At 40.1% G+C, this 21246-nt stretch overlaps 1 pseudogene; it reads left to right on the forward strand.

Moving 5' to 3' along the window:
* The first annotated feature begins 1540 nt into the window (after window positions 1-1540).
* Window positions 1541-20990, forward strand: LOC114558928 (voltage-dependent L-type calcium channel subunit beta-3-like; annotated as a pseudogene).
* Window positions 20991-21246: the final 256 nt, after the last annotated feature.

The following is a 21246-nucleotide window of genomic DNA, read 5'->3' on the forward strand; positions in this document are numbered from 1 at the left end:
ATTATCTCATATGCATGTTATTATTTAATCCTGCTTAATTTTTCAAACTTAAACTATAGCCCATAGACTACTTCTCATTTTTGTCAACACAAAATAATTCAGGATTTTTGTTCTGCACTCAGCACCAGGCTGAGATGGTCACTGCTACATCCTGCAAATGGCGCCCATCCAGATAAAATACCGAGTTTTTAGGGAGTCCTATTTCTGCTTCTGCATCTATTTTGAAACTTTCTTTTTATAACCTTTTTGTCGTGAGTCTGACACAGATGATTTGATGCATTTTAGATGGATAAAGTCAGCCCAATTGTAAAAAGATATTTGATACAATCTTGGTGTTGAGTGTAAATGTGAATTGTCCATATCCAGATGTTATCTGGGTGCGAGAGGCATTGTAATGTAAGGTGTAAAGAGGACACTATGTTTGTCAGTTCAGTTGGTTATTATTCATCATCTGAATCATTTATAATATATACTCTTTATTATGCTCCTCTTATGAATTTATTTTACCAGGAAGTTGCATAATCAAAGCCTCAAATTTCAGCTGGCACACATATTATGGTAATGAAAGGGTTTGGTAAAATAAGTATTAATTGGTGAATTGGTGTTTTGAAAATTCAGAAAACAAACTTGTATGACATTTGGCCAGCCATTCTACAACCGTCCAGGCCCTTTATAATTAGAGCGATACAGCAATAATAGTGTTAGTAGTCAGAGGTGTCAAGTAACAAAGTAACTTTACTGGAGTAATTATTTTATTCAGCATTATCCTATAGATGTACTTTTAATCAAGCAAGATTTCTTACACTTTGGGCTATGATAACTTGTGATTGACATTTCTCACTATCTTCAGACTTTTTACAAACCAAATAATTAATTAATCTAGAAAATCATCTGCACATTAGTCCAATAATGTAAATAATCATTAGTTGCAGACCATGTTGCAGACCTATACAAAAGTATTTTTTTATAAATAATAGCTCCACCTCAACCAACTGTCACAGGGGGTATTTTTCTGCATTACTGCAGTACTTTTACTTTTAATACTTTAAGTATGTGTTCCTGATTATATGCAGGACTTGTAGGCAATTTGTAAGTGTAGACTAGAGTATCTTTACAATGTGACTGTGGTATTGCTACTTTTACTTAAATAAAATATCTAAATACTTTTTCTTTCACCACTCTTAAATGTTTAAAAAAAAATTAGTTTGAATGATTATTGTATGCGTGTATCTGTGTTACCAAAAAATCTCCCCTGTATTATGAATTCAAAGGTCCACTCTTTGAAGATCCCATACATATTTGACTGTGGTTGTTTGAATCCTCCTTTAACAAACACATATTACAAACAAAGGGAACAGGGGACACGGTGATTATATCCACCAACACGTCTCTAAAAAGAAAAAGAAAAGATTAAAATTGTACACCTGTCCCCTCTTAGAATAGTAGATTTTTGCGCCAGCTAAGCCAACCTCGACACCCCCGGCAGAGACGCACACATAGTACGGACCTGTACGGTTGTTCGAGCGATGACGCTCCAGTCTAATGGTTTATTTTAGCTCCGGCATTTTTCCTGCTCCCTGTACATTTTTACCCCCGATGTAGATTATAACACACCTTGTGGTTGTTGTTTTTTTTTTACCCTAGCTAGCTTTTTTATATCAGCTGGGCTCGGATACTAATCGCTTTTTCCCCCCTCCTCCATATTTTCCGCTTATGCCGCTTCCCCCGCTGTCTTTACTGCATTTTAGATGTATTTTGTGTCCCTTGTTCCCTCCAGTAACCCATGTCTGTGTGCATCCCGCCTCCCTGCGCTCTCAATAGATGGTGCAACTCAAAATGTCCAAATCGCCCGTAGACCCACTGTCTGCTGTGGAAACAGGCTCTCAATCGCACTATTTTCAGGTAAATCCACCAGAGTTATTACTCCTTTATTCACACATATAACGAGAAAAGTGCGGGTGGGGAAAATGTTAAGCTAATGTCTTTGCTACTTGTTGAAATTGATGCGTCGCGATTTGGCAGCGAGCTACTTTTTAAAATATATTTATTTATTTGTTTTACCTCCGCCTTCACTGAAACTGCAGATTGATGCTTGATCTTTGAAAAGCCAGTGGGTACGATCATCAAGTAGGCTCGCATATGGTTATTATGCCTCTCGTACATAAATACACACACACACACACACGATAAAATCTCCTTACATGTTGATACATTTGCTGCTTTAAGTCTGATCAGGCCTTTTAATTATTTTTTATTATATATTTCAATGCATTTATTTACACTAATATAGGAAACCAGCACATGTCAGTAACATGAATAGCCTATATGTTTTATTTTATTGGCGTAAAGGTACAGGCAGACCATGACTGACTCACCTGTAGCCTAAATCTTTTGGGCCTGTCAGCACTCTCACTGCAACATCCACGCTGTCTTATTAATGGTTTGTGTCACAAGAGGCCTATAGGAGAAAACCTGTCTCCTCTGTGCAGCTAGATTAATTTAGTCCTGAATTATATGTGATATTGGCAAAGCTACAGCTGATTGTACACAATTTCTCCCAAAATGTAGGCTTTTATTTTGTCAATATTACAAGAAAAAGCCTTAATCAGCATAGTGCAAGCTGTTACCATGCTATCTTTCTATGTATCTTTCATTATTCTTTCCCGCTTGTGTGGCTCTTTCATCACAGCTGCCCAGGAAGTTGCCTAAACGCAAGAGCCGCTTCAAACGCTCAGATGGAAGCACGTCTTCTGACACAACATCCAGCTTTGTCAAACGGCAGGTAAAACAAAAGCTCCCGGAGCCATTTGTTGGCTTTCTTTTTCCTTATTTATGCATGCATTGTAGGCTACATCATGCAGTGGTACATCACAGTCACAGGCTGATTACCACACTGATTTGTCAGTGGGAGGGAAGAGCTGTAGCTTCTATGGAAAACATAGGCCATGTTGTACTCTAAAGTCTGAATAAACCTGTAAGAGTTGAAGATGCTTTTTCAATGGAACAGGTGTCTCTGCATTGTTTTGTTGGCATTGGTGCAGCGCCTGTGTATTTTTCTCAGGTTTAAGCTATTGCTGGGGAATCAAGGATCCTCTTTTGGACTCACAATAGTTACAAAAAGACATGTGTAGGTTGGTATTTATTATCCTGTTATACAATACATGAATTTTTCTGCTCTGCAGTTCTATCCAAAGAGTTGCCTCCTTAGTTTCAGTTGTTTTTTTGCCCAGTAGAGAGCAGCAAAATACTTGAAAAATGGCAGTGAATTACATCAAAATCCCAACACATGTGGAAGACTCAGATAGAGATTTGATGGTATTTAAGACAAAACTCTAACAGATTTCTGAGCCTCATGATGTAACTGCAGGGCTGTTGTGAATCATACCCTCTCATCTTGATCAAGACAGTTTAAATTTACCTCTATATATGTTTGTTTCTGAAGATGTATTTGATTTGATTTGGGTGTCAGGGTTTTAGTGTCACAGAGTCTAACAGAGGGAAGAACTTGATCCCTGTACAAATTAGTTTGTGAGAAATCAAGAGATTTCACCGGGCCACAGAAGGACTGTGCATGCAGAGCTCATCCCAAACTGCTGCTAGATCCCGAGGTTGACGAGCCTTGACACATCAACGAGGGAAGGAAAGTCAGGAGTTTGGAAGGAATCAAATATCCCTCCTCAAAAGGAGCCTGATGTACTTATGACAGAAACCACAAGACTCTATATTCCTGCAGGCTTTTACAACGTCTGTAGAATATGTCTCAAGTATCCATTGAGTCTGGATCAATTCATCTAGAGCTGAAACGACTAGAATAGGATAGAATAGATTAGAATAGAATAAAACTTTATTGTTCACCACTGTGGAATATTGTCTTTGGCCCTTCATTAAAACATTAAAGCACACACACACACACACACACACACACACACACACACACACACACACACACACACACACACGTCACATAACAAGATTGACAGTATAATGTAGTTGATTAATCAGTTAGTTGATAGACAGAAAATTAATCTGCAACTATTTTGATAATTAATAATTTTAGGTCATTTTTCAAGCAAAAATATGTGTCAAATGTGAGGATTTGCAGACTTTTGTTTTACAAAACAAGTGATTTAACGTCAACTTGGACTCATGGAAAGAGTCCATTTTTGTAAACCTAACATTTAATTGATTTTTTAAGAAAGTAATTATCAGATTAATCGATAATGAAAATAGTTGTTAGTTGCAGCGTTTAAACTATCAGGCCGTATCACTACCTTATCGATACTACCGTATCGGCCGATACTGACTCAAGTAGCTGGATCGGCTATCGTGACAATGGGGCCGATCTATTCCATTCAATTCTTTATTATTATTTTATTAATAATGCATTTATATCTATGCAATAATTTACTACATTTTGTTTTACAAAGTTAGGAAAGCAACTAACTTTCTCAAGCCTGATGTTTGCTTACACACAGAATGATCACAGTCACTTCCACACAGTGAGGCATAAAGCTTATTAATTAAACCAGTGTTTCCCACACATAGACTAATTTGTGGCGGTGCGCCACACAATCAACACCAATTCCTTTCCCTGCTCTCCTCCGTCTCTCTGTCACTTGCGTCTCTCTCACATAGGCCACACACACACACACACACACACACACACACACACACACACGCAACACACACACACGGCCCCTCCCCTTCGTGTACATAGCATCTGTCTCCATGAAAACGAGGCTGGCGAAATTAACAAATTCACGAAAGGTTGGTATCTTGTGAACACCTTTACAAAATCACACATTAAAAAGTGCTATATAAAAGAAAATATATATATATATATATATATATATATATATATATATATATATATATATATATATATATATATATATATATATATATATATATATATATATATATATATATATATATATATATATATTCTGAATACAATGTTGTCAGTGTGTTTATGTTGGAGTCCCGACCCGACTCTTAGCAAACAAGCGATTGGGCCTGCTTTAGAAAGTTAACTAGTCACAAGTTTGCGGGAAAATGCAGTTGAGTTATCAATGTCAAAACACTATATGTAGCAGCTGTGAATCATATTATAAATTATATTATTATTATTATAAATAATGTTACGTCATTTTTTTACTCTTACACTGAGTGTTTGCTGCAGGGTCAGGGAAAGAAAGAGATAGATTCGTTAGGCATTGAAGAAAGAGTAGGAGAGGAGGACAGCATCCAACAGCGTATCCTCCTCAGATTTTGATACTTGATTGTTACGATCGTGCTCCAAATTGCTTTCTGATCTGTGGGAAACACTGGTATCGGACCGTTACTCGGTATCGGCCGATACTCAAAGCCCAGGTATCAATACCAGGACAGAAAAAGTCGGATCGGTGCATCCATAGTTTAAACCAGCTTTTGTCTGGACTTAATCAACTAAACCCTAAAATAAAAATCGTAAAACGTTGTTGTTAATAAAGAAGTTGAAATGCCTCTTCATTAAATAAAGTCATGCTGAAACAATTTGTCGATAAATTAATTTCCCCAAAATTTGTATTTTGGATTATCGATTAATCATTTAAAGTGAGAATGTGTAAAAAAAGAAATAATTCAATCCTCCTCTTACAAATAAAAGGTAAACTCATAAGCTCTATTCCACACACTCAGATGTGAAGGACCCAATGTGATATCTTTGTATTGCTTGTTTTTTCACTTTATAGACCAAGCAGATATCTGCCAATTAATTGATGATGAAAATAATTGTTAGATGCACCCTAATATCAACTGTTATATATTAAATAAATAATCTTAGTGAAAAAACATTTAAACAGTTTTTAATGTTTTGTCCACTGCAACCAACAATTATTTTAATTATTATTATTTTCATCCCCTTGATTAATTGTTTAGTCTATAAAATGTTGTGTGGAAAAGTCATGGAAAACAGCCATCACAACTTCCCAAAACCCAAAGTGACGTCCTTGAATTGTTTGTTTTTTGTGGCCAACTGTCCAAAACCATAAAATAATTAATTTACTATCATATGTGATACAAACCCTCATATTTGAGAAGCTAGAACCAGCAAATATTTGGCAATTTTGCTTAAAAAATGACTCAAAATGATCAATGTTCTTGCAGCTCAAATCAAAATGTAGTTGAAAAGAAAGTAGATGAAACACTTTATAATCAAAATAAAGTTCCACATTAAAATTCACTCATCAGGTTTTAAGGACTAGAGGCATGATATTTCTTTTCTTACCAGAACGAGTCGTTGCAAGCATTATGAAAAATAACTCAGTTTCATGCTTACTGTAGCACCATTAGTGTGATGGAATGTGGAGCAGTCTAACTGAGAGATGTTAGTGAGAAGGAGGAGGGAAAAAAAGGGCTGAGCAGACATCTTCTTCAGGCGGGGACATTAGTTATCCTGATCGGGGGGCTTAATGACAATCTCCAGATTTCCTGAGAATATTGCACGGCTTAAAATATTCATGAAGCTCATTTTGAGGGCCTCAGGCAATGTGATGTGTGGGTTCATTGTTCACACAAGCACCTTTTAGTTTCTTTTCAATCATTATACCTTCTCTCTCTGCACGCACAACAGGCACCCTGCACCCCAAAGGTGATATGATAAAGTGTTTCATGCAGAAGGAGTAGATTTGTGATAGGGGTGGGGTGTCTATGGAGGTGCAGTGGAGTATGACTCATTTCTGCAGCAGGATACAATAAGCAGTATGCTGCCATAAGTGTGGATATATGTACTATATGTAGGGCATGAGGGGTTGAAACAGGAGGACAAATCTTGAGCTGTGTTGTGATTATGTCAGCGTTTGTTTTCTTTTCCACCTGTGCATGTTAAATTGGACTTAATAACCAAGAATGGGATGTAAATTTAGAGAGGGGGTTTGATCAAAAATAGCAAAAAGCTGCGTTTTGTGTGTGTGTGTGTGTGTGTGTGTGTGTGTGTGTGTGTGTGTGTGTGTGTGTGTGTGTGTGTGTGTGTGTGTGTGTGTGTGTGTGAGAGGATGGGATGAGGTGGGGTAAGAATAGAAAAGAGGTGTTGCTCAGCTCCAGTGCAGGTCGTCCCTGGTTAGGGGATGGGACACAGTACAGTCTGTCTGCATTTTACAGCATGTAGTGTATAGATAGAGGGAGGGACGGACAGCAGCATCACCACATTAACTGAGTAAGTATAAATGACTCTCGACACAGTCAGCGCCTTCTTCGCCCAGTCTGAAACCCCTTCTCCTCACGTCTCCCTCCTTCATCTCTTTGTAGCATTTCCATCGTATTGTCGCCGCTCCTCTCTGTGTTTTGTCTTTGTCTTCCACGCCTCCCCCTTTTCAAAAACGCTTTTGTTTCTTTCATTTCTTTACCTGCTTTACTTTTTGATTGCCATAATCCTGTGTGTGCGCTCTTCACAGTTCCTCGCGGACTCTCGTGATTGATCTATTTGACACACAGTATGCCTGATCTTGACTTTTATATTGATGTAACCACAGAGTGATTCATTGCATTGTGTATGAGAGAGCTCTGTGCATGTGTAACTTGCTGACATTGAATTATGACCGCACAGTTAATCGAACACCTTTTGAAATGGGATATTTGGCTACTGGATTTCCAAATCACTGGAGCTTGCAGGTTTTTTTGTGTTTCAGCCTCCTGAATAATGTATTCTGCTGTTGTGCAGAATCTCCTTCCTGCACATAAAGCCAGAGGACTTTGGTTTTAGCATTAGCATGCACATGATTTCAAATAACATACTGTTTTGTGCATTTTAAATCCATTTATTGCGAATAATATATATTAAATATTACTACCAAGAATTTTTAAGGCGTACGGTAGATTTTTGAGTTGTGTTTTTCTTGCTATTTAGGTACCCATTGTTGTTGGCCATGCTAGCGTTGTAGCTCTAGGCATGGCAACATTGATCTGTCGGTCAATTTACCACTTCGGTCCAGACTGAAATATCTCAACTATATGATGTTCTGTACAGACATTCATGACCCCCAGACGATGAATTGTAATAACTTTGGTGATCCTGTAATTGTTCATTCAGCGCCATCATCAGGTCAAACGTTCAATTTCTCCAATACTTTGGTTTATGAGTAATGCTCATTGTGAGCAAATTAGTATCCATAGCATGCATTAATTTAGCTGAAAGCACAAGTGGGCCTAAATTGGCCAGTATGCTTCAACAAAACTGCTTGTCAGACCGTTGAACATCTTCAACCAGTTAGTCTGTTTACAGTCTCACGTCGCCAGCCCTATCTCTACATCAGTAAGGTCTGGCTACACAACAGAGAAAAAAAAACGCTCTGTTTGCATTTCTTTAAACCAATCACAATTGTCTTGTGCGGCGCTAAGCTCTGCGCAGCAACAGTGGCTCTGCAAAATGGTCTTGGGAAGGAACTTGTTTTGGTGGAACATTTGCACGACGCAAAAGAAAATGCCACAGACATAAATGTTCACACATAGTGAACATAGTTAACTGTTCACGCAATACAGTAATGTGAGCTATTTAAATTACTTTTACCAGTGTATCACCGTGTGTATTTTGTCCATAGCAAATCCCCACCAATCTGTCCCTAAATGTCCCATTTGGATAGTAAATGCCGTAAATATATTCTTTGTAAATCTTTACAATCATGCCCTGAGAGAACCAAGCAGGCCCGCCTTGTTGCACGATCCAAAGTTTCTTCAAAACTTGCCATTTTCAGCGTGTAGCTGGCTAACTCGAAGTTAGTTTTAGTTAGGAGTTTGATGTTTGACAGTTTTGTTTTTGATCCAGACTAGGGTTTGTATAATGTCTACTCTGTACTGTTAGGAGGGTAGACTGGTTATTGGTTCACCAGTATTATCACCTGATACTTAAAAAAACAGATGTATCGTATGGACAAACTTTTAGCTGATAAGGCTCTAGTTAATTACATATATATGACAATGTATCTGGAGTCTTCCATAGTTTGACATTACCTAGAACTGGTGTGGCCCTTGACCAACAAGCACTTTGTAAGCTGAGCTGTGCTTTTATTTAAACTTTTTGTTTATAAAGCAGATGCACTCCAATCTTTTCCTTCTTTTAAATTATCTAAAAGTTCTCCAGAAAGACATGCTGCTGGGACTACAAAGTAGAGGACTTCAAAACTGTAATCCCCATGTAATGCTGCATGACTGTCAGTCCTAACTTTAGTGAGCTTAAAGCAAGTGAATGACAACAAGCCAACCCAACCCTGTCAACATCAGCTCCTTTTGGTCCAGTAGCGCTTTCCTTAAATATTTATATATATAAATATAATAATACATTTTACTGTTTTGAGTCACTCACCACTCTCAACATGGTTGGTTTTGGACACAACAGGCAGTTGTTTCCAGCTAAAAAAAAGCCCTGATAAACCGATTGTACACTACCCGCTCAGCACCAAACAGCAGACAGACACAGTTAGTGGCTAGCTGGTGAACATAGTGGAGCATTTAGCAGCTAAAGAGCCAGATATTTCCCTCAGGGGTTGGTGGAGAGCAAACCAGAGCTAAAAGGAGAAAGAATATTGAACTTCTTGACTTGGATTCATGAGGTGGACACAAACACCACTCCAAATGAATGCTAATGTTGCTCCGTGTCTGCTGGATCTCTACAAACTGTTAAACCAGTGAACAATGCATAAGTAAGATCATGTTAAAAATTAATGTAGAAATCCCCTGCTGTTCTGTCCCAAGATTAGGATGACTTGGCCCTCTCGAGGACTCGACTAGCTGGATGACACACTTCCTTGTTGGCCCCTCCCTGTGGAGTTGAGGCCATCAGTGTTGCAGTGTGTAAAGAATAATCACAGAAACAGACTAGGAAGGAACAGAGTTAAATTTAGCCCCCAGGCGGGGACATTAGCTGTAAAAAAAAAAAATATATATATATATATAAATAAAACACTACAAGAAAACTAAAAAAACAAGACATGCTCAGACCAGACGATAAAGATGTACTCAAATCATTACACTCTGCATTGCAGCTCAGCTTCACCTGCAAAATACACTGTTTTCTGTTCAGTTACATTTGTGGTAACACTGTTTTGTTTTAGTATTTGACAAGGAGCCAGTGTGCAGCAAAGGTCCACAGCCTCATGTCCAAGCATTAATAATGAACAACAATCACAGCCCAGGCTGCTCTCTGTGTTCTAACATCATGAAACAGCTCTCTGACATAACGCCTTTCACTTGCACCCACCACCATATTTATTCCACTTTTATGTCTGTGTGTGTTTGAGCGCGTTCCCAGTGAAGACAGGGAAACTGTCACAGTGAGAAAAATTCTGATTCATGTCTTTATCAGGCTCGCCGTCCTCTTAATCAGCCAGGTATGCAACTCTCTGACCACCTCTATCTGTGTGTCTCTGTCTTCTCGTGCCCCCCCCCTCCCTGGCTCCCTCCTGCTGTGTTTTCCCTCTTGTCTTCTATCTGCGATGAGGATAGATATCTAGGTCTCACTCCACTCCTTCATAGCATTTTATTATGTTCTAATCTCATCTTCCCCTCGAGATAGCCTCGCTTTATCTTGTCGTATAAATCGTTTATACACTCTCTCGTCTCTCCATCACTCAGTCACTCTCCATCCTCGTAAACATCCTTCTCTTTTCAGTATATCTTGTAAACGATATTCAACAACACCCCCCCCCCACACCCCCACACACACACACACACACACACACACACACACACACACACACACACACACACACACACACACACACACACAAAACCACCACCTCTTCTTCTCTGTCTCTCTTTCTATCTTTCCCGTTCCTCCTCACCCTCCTTTTCTCTCACGGTGCTGCTCTGGCACTGGTGCAGTGTTGCCTTACAGAGCTTGTGAGTGCTAGAAATCAGATCTAGTTATCTAACATAGACACACACACACACACACACACACAGAAAAAAATAAACGAGGAGAGGTGTTCGCTTGCCATTTCTCTGGGGCTTGAAGTGGTAAAAATTATTTTGGATTATATGTATGCATTCTGAAGTGCAGAAAAAGCTAAAGGTGGTGGTTGTTTTTCATGTCTGGGCACTTATTTTTTTCCATATTTTGAGCCTGAATTTCCTTTTGTTGTGCCGTTTGCTAATTGGTCCTCCAGAGGATTCGTTTGTATATGTTGGCAAGATGGATGACCAGGACTAAATCACTGCACTCTGGAGGAGAGGACAACCAAAGTGAAAACTGCATTATGTGCTGTTTTTTAGTTTCTTTACACCTTGCTTTATTTCCAAGAATATGTTAGTTACCTTTATCTGAGTGTTTTCTAGTCTGTCTCATTCATCACTTTTATTCTTTTTCTTTCTTGTTTGTCTCCTGTCTCACCTCTCTCTCTCTCTCTCTCTCTCTCTCTCTCTCTCTCTCTCTCTCTCTCACTCACTCTCTCTCTCTCTCTGTTGCCTGACTTGGATTTGTGTTTGCTGCAGCAGTACTCTTTACTGACAGATTTAGGACTGAATTGCTTCAGAGAAGCCAAATAGATACCAAATATAGAGAGCTCACACACAGTAACCAAACTAGAACATCACTTCATATTCTTCTCCTTTTCATGTTCTTCTCTTTAGAAATCAGCATCATGGTTACTGTCTTATTCTCTCTATTAATTGAGTATTTGTTTTGGCTACAAAATGCCCATAATAATTTACCAAAGTCCATGGTGTTGTTTTCAAATATCTTGTTTTTTCTTGTAAATCATCAAAAACCTAAAGATATTTAGGTTACCTTTATTTAAGACAAATAAAGGCGAAATTACTTCACATTGGAGATGCTGGAACCAGTGAAATTGTGCTATTTTAGCTTCTGAAAAGATATGAACGATTATGAGAGTCAATTAAATAAGTAATCAATTCAGCTCTACAGCTTATGACACAGACATTTAAGTAAATAACCACAGGAAACCACCTTACAGGTCTTAAATACAAGGCAGCAGCAGCAACTACGAAGCGATCTTTACCATTTTACTTTGTGTAAAATGTCTCTTTTTTGTGCTTTTATCTGTCGCTTTTAAGCATAATGTGCTAGCCATCCCTGGGATGTGTCCTTAAACCTCTTACAATGAAAAATGATAAGCAGCATATATTTAGCTAATGAGGAGCTGTCCTTGGAGAATAAACATGGGGAACAGAGGATGTATATGTGCTGCACTGTGGGGGATGATGGAATGGATTGGGGCCAAGAAGGAGAGAAGAGGAAGCAGTTGCCTCCTTTGTGCTATATTTGGTCTACCAGAGGATGGCTGGTGTGGGAGAGCAACGCATTGTGTTGTAGATACATGAATGTGTTCATGAATACAGACACGTATTTGCATGCGCACCAGCACATAAAGACTACAGAACAGAAAGACAGATGAAATCATGAACAGCAGTGGATCTACCTATGTAGCCTCATAGTTGTATGCCTCAGTCATCTTCACATGACTAGATGGTCCTAATGTAAGAAATGATTAATTACGGTACAAATAATATTTCCACGTCCGACTCTCTCCTGACAGGGGTCGGCTGATTCGTACACCAGTAGACCGTCGGATTCAGACCTGTCAGCAGAGGAGGACCGCGAGGCGTATCGGCGTGAAGCCGAGCGCCAGGCACAACTGCAGCTCGACAGAGCTAAGGTACTTCATACAGGGATTTACACAACTACAAACTGTAGGGTTTTAACTGTTTTATAAGTCAAAATATGTAGAGGTGAAGTCTGCAGTCACATGTAGGCCTCTACTGCTCCAGAAGAACTTTCATACATGTCTCATACCTCCCAAATGTATGAAATGTGGAAAATTGTCTTCCAAAATATTTGTTTACAGATACCTCATTAGATAAAAAGTTAGAAAAGTTATATATAAAACAGTTATTGCTGTTGATGAACACATCCGGTTGAGTGTTTGTCAGTGTTACACACTACAGGATGATCCACTCTCAGTCACAAAGACCAGTAGAGTGGCTGTGAACTGACCTCTACTCTAAACTTACTATCTGTAAAGAATTATGAACCAAAGACATAATTTAGTCAAACAAAAGAGTTTAAATCTACAGTACATCCACAGCCAAAATGCTGTTTTTATTGCAAACCAGAGGTGGGAAAAAAAATTGTTTTGCAAGTCTCAAGTAAATCTCAGATCTTGGCTATAAAGTCCAAGTGCAGATCAACAGGTCCCATGTCAAGTCCAAGTCAGAGTGGATCAAAGTATATGTGTCGTCAGAAAAATAAGGAGTTGATTAGCTGCACTCCTTTTAGTTAGTGTAATTTTTCATCTTTGGGCTCAGGGCAGATATCACGTCAAATCAAAAGTCTAAAGTCAGCAGATACATGCCTGAAGTCCAAACCACATGTTTGTACTGCAGTTTCCAACACTGACAAGTGTTTTTCGTATTGTTTGTACAGTCCAAACCTGTAGCGTTTGCAGTAAAGACGAATGTGAGTTACTGCGGAGCTCTGGATGAGGACTGTCCTGTCCAAGGAGCTGCAGTCAATTTTGATGCCAAAGACTTCCTGCACATCAAAGAAGTGAGTGCTTATCTGTTGTGATGCACACCTTCATTACATTAAAACAAGATAGATGCGACATGGTTCTGTTTTGTCGTATTGAACTCAACAGAAGTATAATAATGACTGGTGGATCGGCCGGCTAGTAAAAGAGGGAGCAGACATCACCTTCATCCCCAGCCCTCTACGACTGGAAGCGATGAGACTCAAGCAGGAGCAGAAACAAAGGTCAGTTAATAGTATCAAACGTCTCAGAGGACTCATTTCCACAATATAAGTTTGATAATTTAGTGTGTTGTTGTTGTTGAAGGAAAACAGGGGGTAACTCCTCGAGTCTAGGGGACATGGTGACTGGGAGTTGGAGGACCACACCGCCATCTGCAGGTGAATGTAAGTATTACAAATCTTTCTCTTATTTATGCTGGAACAAAAGACAACTTTTTCCTCTGCTGTCTTCTTCTATCTCATTTCTTTTATTGATTGTTATTTCCTTGTTTTCACAAGCCAAACAGAAGCAAAAACAGGTAGGTTTTGATACTTTATGATGACAGCATCTGCTCATAATACACTGTTTACTTTGAGGGGTGTTTCAGGGTATCTGCAGGTCTTGAAAAGTCTTAAAAAGGTCTTGAATATTTTTCTTGCCTGCTATAGACAGTAATATTAGTTATATATTTTATGAACAAGCTGTTGGGAGATGTTATACCTATATATTACTTCTTATACTGTATATTTATAAACTAGTGTGATGGTGGATTGTGCATGTGCAAGGCTGTTTAACCGTTTTGTATTATGTATTATTATTATTATTTTGTTATTATTACTGCTAGTCACAGTAGCTAGGAAGCTCATCGTCTCATAATAGGCAAGTGTCCATTTAGCAAATAAATGACATACTGTAAATCAGTCGATTAGTTTTTCTACCACTTATCTGGGTCCAGGTCAAGTTAGTGAATTAATAATAAAACTAAGAATCATATACACCTGGAATGTACTGACATACATGTGATATAAACATTGATCAATTCATGTACTTAATAAATAAGTATAGGCCATATTGCCCCTACTGGTTTTACATCATTTGTTGACTGTTATGACTGTGAAAAGGGTATTACATTTAATTCTAAGTGGTATTTAAAAGTCCTCAATCTAATTTGATGAACTCTGCCGAAACCCTGATACATGTTTTTTAGCTTTTCACAACAAACAAACCCAACCCCCATCATTTCTAATCCCTGCGCTCTCTGTTCTTCATCCCCCTCCCCTCGTGGTCCCCTATTTCTGGCAGGAACACGTTCCACCCTACGACGTGGTGCCCTCTATGAGGCCGGTGGTCCTCGTGGGACCATCGCTGAAGGGCTATGAGGTCAGCCTCCCCCCATTTCACCTCCAGCAGACAGAGAATGACTCTCACTCTTTTCGCTGATAAAACTGTTCCTGCACTGCTGCAATTTGTTGTCTGAGATACTAAGGCAGAGATATAGATATATTTTTGGGGCATTTTAGGCCTTTATTTATATAGGACGCTGCGTCTAGGAGTAAACCTCTATATATGGGTGCCTGCTCTACTAGGTGAGCTAGCCAGGCACTCAGGCAGAGGCATTTTACTTCTGGAACCTGTTCATTACATTAATCTTTAAATTTGACCTATTATTTAACGTATTGTCTTCTTATCTCTGTAAAGTGCCGAGCCCTCAAAGAGGAACGTTTTAATACAGCATACTCTTTCTCTGGTATATTTTGAGAGAAAAATGAATACTTCTACAACTTTACATTTGCATACAACTTGCAATTGTCCCACTAAATTTATTAATTCATTTTATGTCATACAGATCATTTATGATAGATATAAAGATTAAGACTAGAAATGATGTCCTGGAAAATGCTTAACTTATTATCTAATCAGAAAATTAGGATTTGAATTTATTTGATCAGAGATTGATTACAAATACAGCATACATACATACAAAACATGCATTGTGTTTTCAGTGGATACTTTACTACTCTTACTCAATTCTTTTCATGCCTACTTGTACCTCTTCTCAAGTTCTTGTTTTTATAAAGTAACAAAACTTTTACTTGAGTACACTTTTTGAATATTCTACCAATGTACTGTCATACATTGAAAGAAGAATGTCTTTTATCTGGTTGCTTTGGTATCCCAACGTTAAATCAAAGCAAACCATAATTTATTTTGGATTTCTTTTTAAAAAGTCTGTCTCTTACCTCTCATCTTCCCACCTAGGTGACGGATATGATGCAGAAAGCTCTTTTTGACTTCCTGAAACACAGATTTGAGGGAAGGTCAGTAAAATGGAGCGATTAGAGAATAATCTTCGTAGATGTGGAATGTTGGGCCTTCAATAAATCTGATCACAGCATATTTTTCGTCTCTATATTTGCGGCAGAATATCAATCACACGTGTAACTGCTGACCTGTCTTTAGCCAAGAGATCTGTCCTCAACAAAAGACCCATAATGGAGAGATCCAACACTCGCTCCAGCCTAGGTGACTAATGTCAGCATGAAAACTCCTGAAATCTTTGGGAAGAAAGAAGCAATGAATTTAAACTTAAAATCTAACGTGTCTTGTCTGTGCAGCGGAGGTTCAGAGTGAGATCGAGAGGATATTTGAACTCGCCAAAACCCTGCAGCTGGTGATTCTGGACGCGGACACCATCAACCATCCCGCACAGCTAGCCAAAACCTCCCTCGCACCCATCATAGTCTATGTGAAAGTTTCCTCACCAAAGGTACAGTAGGTTACTTCACTGATGAATTTCGGCTGCCTCATCTTCCTCAACCTTTGACGTTATCTTTACCTCTTTTCCCTCAGGTGCTCCAGAGACTGGTCAAATCCAGGGGAAAATCTCAGAGCAAGCACCTGAATGTGCAGATGATGGCTGCAGACAAACTCTCTCAGTGCCCCCCGGTGAGTCCAGGGTGTCTTTCTAGTGCTGTACTGTTTGGTTGTTCCTAATCAACCTGTGCAATATGAATATATTTTATGAACATACATAGTTAGTTGATGAAGAGGAAGAAGGAAGGTCCAGATTGAAGAATGAATACCGTAGTGAATAGTCCAGAGAACCATTAGATGCCATTAAAATGTATGTATCCATTAAGGGAACCCATAGGATTAAGCCTACTGACTTTGGTGATCCCCCGACTTTTTCTCCAGCACCACCATACAGTTGACATCTTTGGTCTTTATTAAAATACCTCAACAACTATTGGATGGATTGCCATAAAATGTGGTATATGCATTGTCAAAGGGGTGAGTGTGAGGCAGCAATGGAAGGACCTAAATGCAGACAATGCAGACCAACAGCAACAGTAAGAGTTCAGGGCTTTATTGCAAAAAATAAAAGTACATAAGTTCACTGGCATGTGTAGAAAAGTACAAACTGAAGTTGTATTGAGTCCATGGGACAGCAGGAATGGCGCAGGCAGGCAGGTACAGACAGGGTTCAGATACAGGTCCAGGTAACCGGATATTGGATGCAGGTACAGGTCTAGGTAGTGTCGCTTTGCCAGACCGTCCTCCAAAGCGCACAGAAGGAGGGTCTGGCTACTCCACATAGCATTCGGGGATGGGAGGAAAACGTGCTCTGGTTTATTGGCATTTCTTTAAACCAATCAGAATTGTCATGGGCGGTGCTAAACTCTGCACAAAGCCGCTGCAAAATAAAAGTGCAAGAAAAAACTCAGATTGGACAGATAGTCTAGCTAGCTGTCTCAATTTACCCTGCAGAGATCTGAGGAGCAGTCAACAATAGTCCTCATAAATCCACCAAATTTAAAATTCCAACACAAAGAAAGCGGAAGGAAACCTCATGAAAATACATACACCCGGCGGAATTTCCTACAGCACCGGAGCAATCCCGGAAGTTGAACGCAAAGGATATAGACTAAGGTCTAGGTAACAGAGGCTCAAAAGCAATGACCCTAAGCCATAAAACCACATTAAGTGCATCTCACTTCCCTTAAATTGCATCCCCGGTTCCTCCACTTGCTTCCCTTCCTCGCGTCTTAGTCCGTCCCACCAAGGAAGAATGGGAGAGACGGAGGAAATCATGGGAGGAGAGAGGAAACGAGGAAATGTGTTTTTAGAGGGATGAGACGTCCTTTCCTCCGGAGCATCACGTCAATTTGTCAGCTGTATGGGCAGAGTTAGCAACGTTCAGCTGCACGGATTCTGGGAAGGCTGCTCTCGTGTATCCTCGCTCCTTGTTCCTCGGGATAGAAGGCCTCCACAAAGGAGGGACACAGCAACTTCCGGTTCAACCGAGGACCGAGGAGCTATCACATAAGGGAAGTGAGATCCACCTACGGATGATCGGACAGGGAATGAGTGGAAATGGGCAGGTTCAGTACTGTAGAGCTGATGGGGGAAGGTAGAAAAGTCTGAGGGCCTCTCGTGGACAGGTAAAGAATGGCAATTAACAGGTTAGGGTAGTGGGAATGTGGCTGGAGAGATTGAGGCACATTTTGTGACACTTCTTCGCTGACTTTTTTATCCAGCTTTCTATCTTTTTTTTTTCTGACCGATATGACCTAGCTGGTCAGATAGTGTAACAATAATATGATTTTTACAAACATTATAATTTATTTGCAGGATATGTTTGATGTCATTTTGGATGAGAACCAGCTGGAAGATGCATGTGAGCATTTGGCTGAATACCTGGAGATCTACTGGCGTGCCACTCACCTCCCAGGCAACACCCCTCTTAACCCCTTATTGGAGCAGAGTCTAATGACCCCGCCTTCTGCCATCTCGAGTCTACAGGTGAGTTTGTCTAAATCTGTTTAAAAAGCACTGTTTAAATACTGTTTTAAGACTCTTTAAGTAGGAATCCTGTTTTGAACATGTTGAATGTTGTCACTGTCTTTACCAGCTCTTCCCATCTCAGATTCTCACTCCTTTGTTTTGATTTGATTGTCTCCGGTTGTCTTGTCTGTCCTGTCACTCATCCATGCTTAACATTTTTGCAGTTTTCTGAAACACAGGAATTAATTGAGTGATCGCTTACAAAATGGGGTGAGTAGTAGGGTTTATATATATATTTATATATATATTTGCACTCTAAACCCAACAATCCCCTCTTACACACCTGTACACAGCACAGCAGCTGAGACAGTGAATGAACAGCATTTTATTCATTCAGATCTCACCACAGAAAAGATTACATGTTTTTTCTTCATTGCATCCTGCCTACCTTTCCTTTAGTTGATGGTCTCAGGTGAATCACTGCTCCACAAGCTTTCTGGGAGGAAATTCACAAAGCAGCTCCAATTTAATACCATAACTGAGAACGTCACGTTTGGAACTTATAAAATGTTTGTATGAATTGTCGAAATCGGACCATTATTCTCTATTTTCAATTGGGGTTGATCCTTTCCCAAGCATGCTTTGTGAATAACGCCCCCGATCACAGTGGCGTATAACCCTATCTTGAATGACAATGCTAATTAAAAGCATATGATGATGATGTATTCACTGGAACTAAATGCAATTTACGCAACAATAAACTGAGACCATAACATCAGCACAGAAAAATTTTATGTTCTGGACTTCCAAACCATTCATTCAACTGTTTCACTGGCATTTCTTTTGTTCGGTGTCTGTAGTATTAATCTGTGTACATGCAGACAAAACACTGTAAACTAAAAAGGACTTTGAAGTGACTTTGCAAACACTGCTGCATGCCAATTATTCAAAGGGATAGTTTGGATTTTTTTGGTTGTGGTTGTATGAGCTACTTATCCATAGTCAGTGTATTATGTACAGTCGGCACACGCCCAGTTTGGAGAAGCAGGCAGGAGTCCCAGCATGAAAGTTAAACAATGTACTGCTGTGGATGGGGGCAGCAGCTAAATGTATTTTAGCGAATCTAAAAAAGGCCCAACTTGTGGCCGGGTTGGCTCAGTGGGTAGAGCAGCGCACATATACTGAGAGGTTTATGCCATCTTAAAAAATAATATCAGTTTAAGTGTACACTATATTTAGAATATTTTCACCATTTTACCTTGCTGTGAGACAGCCCTGGTTAAGTTAACGTGGGGGGGAAGTGAAGCCGTTCTATGCTCTCGTCAAAGCCACCAGACTCCATTGATGAAAAACATTCATAAAAAAACGTAAATTGACCTCGCAGAACACGAGAGTTGCTGGTCTACAACTGTCTCAATTATTGTTGTGTTATTGTGTGGCTTTGGTGTTTTAAAGGATTTGGATCTAACAAACCTAAGAAATGATCGAGGCAGCAGTAGACCATCAACTCCCGTGTTCTGCAAGGACAAAAATTCAGTTTTTTGTCAATGGCGTCTGGTGGCTTTGGCGAGAGTATAGAACAGCTTCAGTTCCCCCCACATTAACTTAAACAAGGCTGCCTGACAGCACGGTAAAATGTATGTCTTGAAACAACACTGACCTGCCCATATCTAGGTTGAAACAGTTACTGGTCGCTGGGATTGTTCCTGCTGGTTGAACTGGGTGTAAAGAGATTTCTTCCTAAAGCGACTCCAACGTAAACCAAAAATGTTTATGAAATGAATGATGAAACGAAATATTTGGTTAAATATCTCTCCGCTGCAGCTCAGCAACAAAGCCCTGTCTGTGAAAACACAACAGATTATTGATTTTACCAATTAACTTTAGCTGAAGCCTCATTTTAGTTTCAGCTGAATTTTGAACTTGAAAAAAAAACCTTTAGGAAGTTGATGTGTTAACGTACATATGGGCATGTTGAATGTGTGTGTGAATGTTGTTTTAAGATAGAGTTCCTTCAAAGTTCAAAGTCCTTGATGTGCTGTTTGCATTATTTTGTCTACCCTCTGTGTGTTTGTCTATGATGTTCTGTTAACAGAAAGTCTGAAGCTGCTTTGAGATGTTGACCTGTTTTCGGGAGCTTTCTGTTGACTCTCTATCTTTCCTTCCCCCCCCCCCCCTCCCTCCCCCCACTCCAAATCCTCCAGAACAAGAACCAGCCGCAGCCTTGTGAGGCCGTGGGCTTGGAGGGTGAGGAGGAGGAGGCGGGTGAGGAGGCCCACTCCCCCCTGGAGCAGGACAGCCTTATGCCGTCTGACGAGGCCAGCGACTCCCTGTCTCGTGGCCGGAGGGGGAGCCCGTGCCACCGGGGGGGTGCGGAGGATGAAGAGGAGGAGGAGGAAGAAGAAGAAGAAGAAGAGGAGGAGGAAGAGGCGGAGGATGAGTTTGCCTCCCCCTGCCATGCTCGCACATACAGGGACATGTACCCCCCTCACCGTGGGCACACTGGCAGCGCCCACAGTGCCAACGGGCACGAGTCACAGGACAGGCTGCTCCAACGTGAAGCTCAGCAAGGTCACAACCAGAGGAACAACCGCCAGCGCAGCCGCCCCTGGCCCCGAGACACCTACTGAGGAACAAGGCCCCCCCCCCCCCCACACACCCCTGGCCTCCAGATCAGCACAGAGAACCCCTCCCCTCCCACCCCCGAGCCCTCCGACCGTCGTACGTTCCCAAACAAACAATTTAGAGATGAAAAAACTGGCACCCAAATCAGCTCCAAATCAGAAACAGATGTCCCATTATTAAGTAGACAACTTTAGGTCTATTTTTTTTTTAACAATTTAGAGTCACTCTCTTCCAGACTCCCACTTATAATTTATCTTTAGGGGATGCACTGACCTCTCCAGGGTTATATAATTCAGATTAAAGTCAACAGGGCTACTCACCTCTGCAATGGAAA

Source organism: Perca flavescens, chromosome 7, assembly GCF_004354835.1.
Source record: "Perca flavescens isolate YP-PL-M2 chromosome 7, PFLA_1.0, whole genome shotgun sequence".
Taxonomy (NCBI): domain Eukaryota; kingdom Metazoa; phylum Chordata; class Actinopteri; order Perciformes; family Percidae; genus Perca; species Perca flavescens.